General features: G+C 50.1%; 1 protein-coding gene and 1 long non-coding RNA gene across 4 annotated transcripts in view; one reads left to right on the top strand and one right to left on the bottom strand.

The window, feature by feature from the left end:
* Positions 1-7,136, bottom strand: part of KIRREL3 (kirre like nephrin family adhesion molecule 3) — a 557,358-nt gene that overhangs the window by 43,999 nt on the left and 506,223 nt on the right. The window lies entirely within an intron of this gene.
* Positions 1-7,136, top strand: part of LOC308630998 — a 79,536-nt gene that overhangs the window by 32,860 nt on the left and 39,540 nt on the right. The gene's annotated exons all lie outside the window — the stretch shown is intronic.

Here is a 7,136-nt window from a genome sequence, read left to right as displayed (position 1 = left end):
CAGGGCTGGAAGCTATGCCTGTACCCCCGGAGTTCAGGCTGGTCCCTTCCCTAGCAAGGGACAGGTGACAAGGTGGTGCTTCAGGGTGGGGACAGCTCTCCAGAGCACTATGCAACCCCGGCATTGGCTGAGCACCCCAGAGTCAGAATGAGTCTCTCCTGCCCTGAATTTTCCACTGTTCGTGATTGGTGGCTGGATTGGTAGCATGATTGGAGGCTGGAGGTCCCCAACAAGGGACCCAGAATGCCAGGAGAAGAAGAGCACTGCAGTGTCCCACTGTGAAGAGTCCCTGTGCTCAACTGACATTTGCTAACTCTGGTGAGTCACACCTTTGGTCTCATGGTCATCATGGGCTATAGGATGAGCAGTTTTGATGGTGGACCATTTTATCATTTAGAGAAGAGGCCCAGAGAAGTCAAGTGACTTGTCTAAAGACACACAGCCTCCTTCACTGTGCTCATGGACACACTGAGGGTCTCAGGACTTTGTTTCTCCCTGGACAAGACACAGAAAGGGAAGGGCCCATTGGAGACCACCTAAAGTCACTGTTTCTTGAGGAACCTGTCTCCCTTCCACTTGGAGGACTGGGTCAGTTGGCTCTGGAGTGTAGGAGGGGCTCAGGGTCTCCCCTGACACAATAGAGGTGTGAGCTGAATGTGTGCTCAGTGAATGAAGGGGTAAGTGGATGACTAAGGCTTGGGGACCTGGCACAAAGGGTCTTCCTGCTCAGTTGTTAGAGGAAGGCCATCCTTCCACCTAGAGTCTGAGAGAGTCTGTGTTTGTGGCCGTGGGTCTGGGAGTTCTTCATGGGGGACTGTGTTTTCCAGCATCAGTCCTCAGGGTGGCTCCCAGAGTTTGCCCACCTGCCGTGTCTTCTGGGGGCATCTCCCTGCCAGCCACCAGCCATTGGTCCTTCTTTTAGTCTACTCTGGCTTCTCTAAAACCTCTGGGAGGGCTCCACTTGGGGCCAGATCAGTACCCAAAGCATCAAACCTTCAGGCTCATTGTTCACCCGCTCCCTGCCCAGCCTTGGAAGAGGACTGACCTGGCATTAACAACCCAGCAGTGCCACTTCTTGAGGAAACCAACCCCCAAGGGCTCCCAAGATGGGACCACTGATCCCCTGGCAGCCAGCCCAGGACTGCAGGGATCCTGGCCCGAGAAGGAAGTCAGCCTAGTCCAGCGCTGCCTGGCCTGGGTTCTAAGCCAGACTTCCCCAGGGGAGCCTGGAGCTGCCAGGGTCAGAGGAAGCAGGCGGGTTTGGGCAGGACACAGCCCATGTTCGCCCACCCCAAACCTCTCATTAGCCCCCAAGGACTCCTTGGTGTGGGCGTGGCCGCGGAGCAGCCAGGAGGCTAATGAGGGCTTTCCATCAATGGCTGTGGACTAGCTGCCCTGCAGAAGGACTTCATCTGCCTGCGATGGGGTGGGCCCTTCCAGCAGGGAGAGCTGGGACTTGGAGAAGAATCCAGCCCTCATCCTGCACAAGGCCAGGGCCACTGCCCTTTCTCTCTGTGATGGCTGCACCCTGCCTCCACTGGGCACCCTCAAGGAAGAGTCACACCTGAGCTGCTGGGGGCCAGGGAAGAGCCAATTGGAGCTTCTGGAACAGAATGAACTGGCCCAGCCTCGTCTCCTCAGCCTCCCCAGTGAGGAACCAAGGGATATGGATTTCAGGAAGATGTCAGGAAGGCTGGCTCCTCCCTGTGTTGGTTTTCTTAAGTATAAAATGTGAAGGTTCAACAGAGGACATGGGAAGTTCTCTCCAGCATCGAAATCTTTTGGGTCTGAGATGGGTTCGATGGCTTGGCTGCCTGTTAGACTATTCAAAAATCCTGCTGCCAGGCTGCACTCTGACCAACTAGATCCCAGCCTCTGCAGGTGGACCCTGAGCATTAGGACTTTTTTTTTTTTTTTTTTTTTTTTGGTAGAGGAGGCAGTGATTGGGAATTGAGCCACTTAGCCACATCCTCAGTCCTTTTTAATATTTTAATTAGTAAAAGGGTCTCACTGAGTTGCTCGGTGCCTTGCTAAGTTGCTGAGTCTGGCTTTGAACTCGGGATCCTCCTGCCTCAGCCTCCTGAGCTGCTGGGATTACAGGTGCCGGTCCCCATGATCCCCATATGTGACCTTGTTTGACAGTCAATCTTCTCTGGGCTTTTTGCTCAGGTGCATAGAACTATACTACTCTGATCAAGGTGTAAAGGCTTGGGGGAGGGGTCTTCCCCCAAAACCCAACAGTGAGGCCTCAGCCATTTCTTCTTGCTTCTCTAGTGTTGTCTTTCAGGGATATTGGATTAGAGGGAGTGCGGATGAGGGGAGAAGGGAGTGGGGGCTGTTGTGGGAGTTCTCCGGGGAACACACACACATTCACACACACAAACATCCACCCTCAGAATGGGTCCTGATTACATCTTCCCAAATAAGTGGTTATCATGCTGGTTATTCATGTAGCCATGCATTATTGATTGGCCTTCGCCTCGCTGCACACCAGATGGGGGTAGGAGGGTGTGGGTAGGGGCTGGGGCAGGTGGGGGTGGGGATGGGTGAGGAAGGAGGATGTTTAGGGACCAGCCGGCTGAATAGAAATCAACAGTCACTCTTGGCAGCTGTAGCTCAGATGTGGGGCGGGGGCGACTCATTACCTCTCCATTCAGACTGGGGCCCAGGGCTGGGGCAGCTGGGAGGGGAGGAAGTTGTGGAGCACCCGAGCCTGGAGATGCATTATTCATACATCCCCCTCCCAGGATTGGTTATTATCCTGAACCACTATAGCATTTGGTCTCCTAATTTTTAATCACAAGGAAGGTGGAAGCGTTAGCCTTTTTGTGATTAATCCGGAGATAAAAATAGTTGACTGTTTTGGTGTTGTGCCTATTGTCAGTCAGGAAGAAAAATTGCATTAACTGTTGGGGGACGGAGGCCTGGGGGAGACCTGATCTTCTCTCAGGCAGAGTGCGTGCCAGAGCTGGACACTGGCCCTGAGGGAGGCCACACCCTGCCTCAGACGGGCTGGCATGAGGAGACTACAGCACCCACCTAGTTCCTGGGGCACTACTTAGGAAAGGAACAAACATTCCAGAGAAGATTCCTCCATAATGGAGGTGGCAGCTCTTTGCATTTTACTGTCTTGTCATCTAGGATTTGGGCAGTAGCTGAGGGTCCCATCCCTGCTCTTCCTCTCCCTGATATCTGCTGTGGTGGGCAATGTGGGCCATCAGTCTCTCTCCCTGTGTGTGCAGGGAGCTCCTGAAGGCTTTCTTAAATCAGAGAGGACCTCCTTGACCACCCCAAGCTACAGCCCCTTGATATCTCTTCATTACATCACCCCACTTCATCTCTCCCATTACTGGCTTTATTAATTACCTGTGACCTCTTAGTAAAGAGGAGAACAAAGACCTTGTCTGCTTTGGTCATTGTGGCATTGCTGTGCCTAGATGAGTACCTGGTACTTAGTAGGGGCTCAATAAATATTTTCAAATAAATAAAATATCCTCAGCAGGAAGGGGGCACAGATGTTGGCTTCTGAGGTAAGCACTTTTTATACTGTGTATGTGTGAGAGTGTGTGTGTGTGTGTGTGTGTGTGTGTGTGTGTGTGTGTGTAGAGGACACATGGGGGTGGGATGAAGGAGTGTTGGGGAAGTAGTGGATAAAGAGGAGGCACTTCCTAGGCTTGACTGAGACAGCTCTGCTGGAACTATCTGGCTTGGCACTAGGGCCTTTCTGGAGAGAGGGAAGCCAGGGCTGGGGAGCACTTGGTGCTGGGACTGGGGTTGGTTCTCAGCAGCACCAGCCTTCTTGGAAGGAGAGGAACCCCAGTCTGATTTGCCTGGATCCCAGGCTAGAGGGAGGTCAGTGGGCTAAGCATGGTGACAGATCAGATACTTGTCTGAGTGAGAAGATATATGGCTGGCGGTTTGCATTTCTTTGCTTTTGGGGTTCAGCCCCAGGCCCCAGAGGCTCTGGGAAAGGGGTGGTTAGGTGGCTGAGCCTGTACTAGGAGTCCCATTGTTGACTAGAGATGGGAGAAGGCCTCTGGGCTCAATTCTCACACTCTGAGAATCTTCTTTGTCCCAATGTCCCCAGCTTCCACCCCATGCAGCCAGCCAGAGTTCCTTTCTGCCCTGCCTCCCTTGATCCCAAAATTGTTGCTTCCATTTTCTTTCAGGGGCCTCTTCCATGTTACAAGTTGTAACAGCACATGCACTGCCCTCTCTGAGCTGATGATGAGACCCTGATAACTCAAAGCTGGTGCCTGGATGACCTGTGTGTGGCATAGGCGTCCTCTGGGAGCTCATTTGAAAGCACTCCCTGTGTTCCACCTTGGACTTCCCAAGTCAGAATCTGCATTTTTTTCCCCCTGGTACTGGGATTGAAACCAGGGTCTCACACATGGTAGACTAGCAGTCTACCACTGAGCTACACCCCTGGGCCTTCCTAATTTTATTTATTTGTGAGAGGGTCTTGCAAAATTACTGAAGCTGACCTCCAACTTTCGATCCTCCTGCCTTGGCCTCTCTAGTCACTGGGATTACATGTGTGCTTCACCCTGCCCTGGTCAGATTCTGTTTTTGAAAAAGATCCCAGAAAATTTGTATGCATACTCAAGTTTGAGGAGTGCTGCTCTAAGGTGGTTCTAGGAGGAATTTCAAACTGATGAACTCTAGGAGAAGCTCACTGGACAAGCAGAGCACTGATGACTGCTCGGTTCCTTCATTGGCTTCCTACTAGCTCTGGTCCTATCTGGCTTTCAACCTGGAGAAGAGATGCAGACTCCTTGCATACTGGCTTTGAAGTCAGAGGTCCTTATTTCAGAATAGGTCCTTTTCAAATGCCATTTCTTTAGCTTGAAATTGTTGGCTTTCTTTTTCCCCTCTTCTCCTGGGTGGCCCTTACCCAGCCTTTGAGACATAGCAAAGAGGTCACCCTCTCCAAGAACTATTTCCCGAATCTCCCAGTGACACTAGGTGACTTCTGACTCTATCCCATGGCATCCTGGGCATGCTCCCATCTCAATATCTAACATGTCTCATGGAAATATCTGCATGTGCTATCTCTCCCTTAGGCCATGACCTCATCCATTGATCCCCATCGCCTGGTAGAGCACCACCCACACAGGATGCAGGGGCGGCATGATGTTTGCTTGGCTTAACTAGGCAGGAGTCCATCACTTTACCAGTCAAGTGTTTGTGGACAGGTGATATAATCTGATAACTTTAATTCTCTTATTGAGAATGGGATAAAAAATGCTTATCCAGCAGGATTATTAAGCGGATTTAATCATCTTTAAGATATAAAGAATGTGGCAAGGACTTTGCAAAGGGCTACACACACTTGGTTACTATGTTTAATTTTTAAGAAGAGTAATATTTAGGGGTTATGTGAAAGGCACTGTGCTAAGGACCTCTTGGTCTGTTTTCAATATCCCTTGACACAGGATTTATAAAGATTTCCATTTTACCCAGGCACAATGGTGCACACCAGTAATCCTAGTGGCTTGGGAGGCTGAGGCAGGAGGATCACAAGTTCAAGGGCAGCCTGGGCAATTTAGAGAGATCCTGTCTCAAAATAAAAATAAAATGAACTGGAATGTAGTTCAGTGGTAGAGTGCCCCTGAGTTTAATCTCCTAATACTGCAAAAACCAAACCAAATCAAAACCCAAACAAACAAACAAACCCCCTCTATTTCAAGGGTTAGGAAACTGAGTCTTAACAGAGCAAATTACTTAGCTAACATCACATAGCTGTAAGTGGTGTAGTTGGAATTTAGATTCAGGTTTGTTTAACCCTATAATATATCCTGCTAGAGTCAGAGAAGCTCACAAACCAGTCCCTGCACCTCAGCAACCTTCCCTGCCAACCCTTTCCAGCAACCTTCATCTTGATCCTACAGTTCCTGGGGACAGTCTAAGCCTCTGGGCATTCAGACCCACACTCCTCCCTGCCCTTCTCCAATCTGAATTTCTGTTGCTGCAGGAAGCATGATCCTGGCTCATGGTTGGTGCTTTCATAATGTCTGCTAAAGGAATGAATGCAGATTTTAGCAGTTCATATCCACTCATTGCTCACTTTGGTGGTTCTGCCCAAATCTCAGGCTCTGGGTCATGAGGAATCCCAAAATCCGTTTCCTCATTTACACAAATGCGCCACCTAATGGCCAAAGTTTTGAAATGCAAGATATCAGGACACAAGGGAGAAGGAACTCATTTCAAGGGTGGATCATTCAGGCTGAATAATCACTCGGAAAATTTGTACTGAGCACTTACTATGTGTTGGGCCCTCTTCAAGCATTGGGGGTACAAATATCATGCCCTAGCTGTTATACTTTTCTTTTTAAAAGCAGTCTTTTGTTTTAGGGGTATCATCTAGGAGGCTTTCAATGGGGGAGAAAAAGATACTGCACTTTTTCAGTTAGTCAAAGCTAATTGATACTCTCAGTCCTGTATGACTGCCCAAAGCTCTGAGTTCCTGTAGGACTCTCACAACTGGGCCCACACTGTCTATCTCCATTCCACTCCAAACCAGCCTACCTCCATTATGGCCAGGCACTGTTCTGGAAGCATACTCTCTGTGATCACAATGTTCAATGGCTCCTGCTGCGTCAGCATAAAAACTCATTCCTGGTCAGAGGGTGATCAAGATTCCTGCAATGAGGACTTACTTCTCTAGCTATTTTCTCCATGTTTAGCTGACCTGGACAGTTCACCTTTCTCAAGGAGCTTGCCCTCCTTGTGAAGTCCCCTCTGCTGAGTGTCCTTGCTCCAAACCTTCATCGGAGTGCCATTGTCTTCTCAATCTGTGCAAGGGCTATTATTGCCTTGTTAACCCTTGGTCATTCTTTAAAACCCAGTTATTGTCACCTCTTGCAGGAAATCTCCTGTTGATCCCAGCCCTGGCCCTTCCCCTCTCCAGCCATGATACCATGAGGGCATCTCCACCAGTATGTGGGCCATTGGTGCCATCACCTCCTTGGGTACCTGTGCCACTTGGTGCTCTCTCCGTCTGCTGGCTCCACTAGCCTGTGAGTTCCTTGAGCGGTCCTGGCCAGATTCCACTGAATGTGAAGCAAACTCCCTCCTGCCCCCTGAGCACCTTGCTTGTTCCCCTTCCCCTCACCTCATCTGCATGCCATCTG

The sequence above is a fragment of the Spermophilus citellus genome (assembly GCF_964194105.1).
Source record: "Spermophilus citellus genome assembly, chromosome: 2".
In the NCBI taxonomy this organism is placed as follows: domain Eukaryota; kingdom Metazoa; phylum Chordata; class Mammalia; order Rodentia; family Sciuridae; genus Spermophilus; species Spermophilus citellus.
Note: the sequence above shows the minus strand (reverse complement) of the source record. Positions and strands in the feature narration are given on the sequence as shown.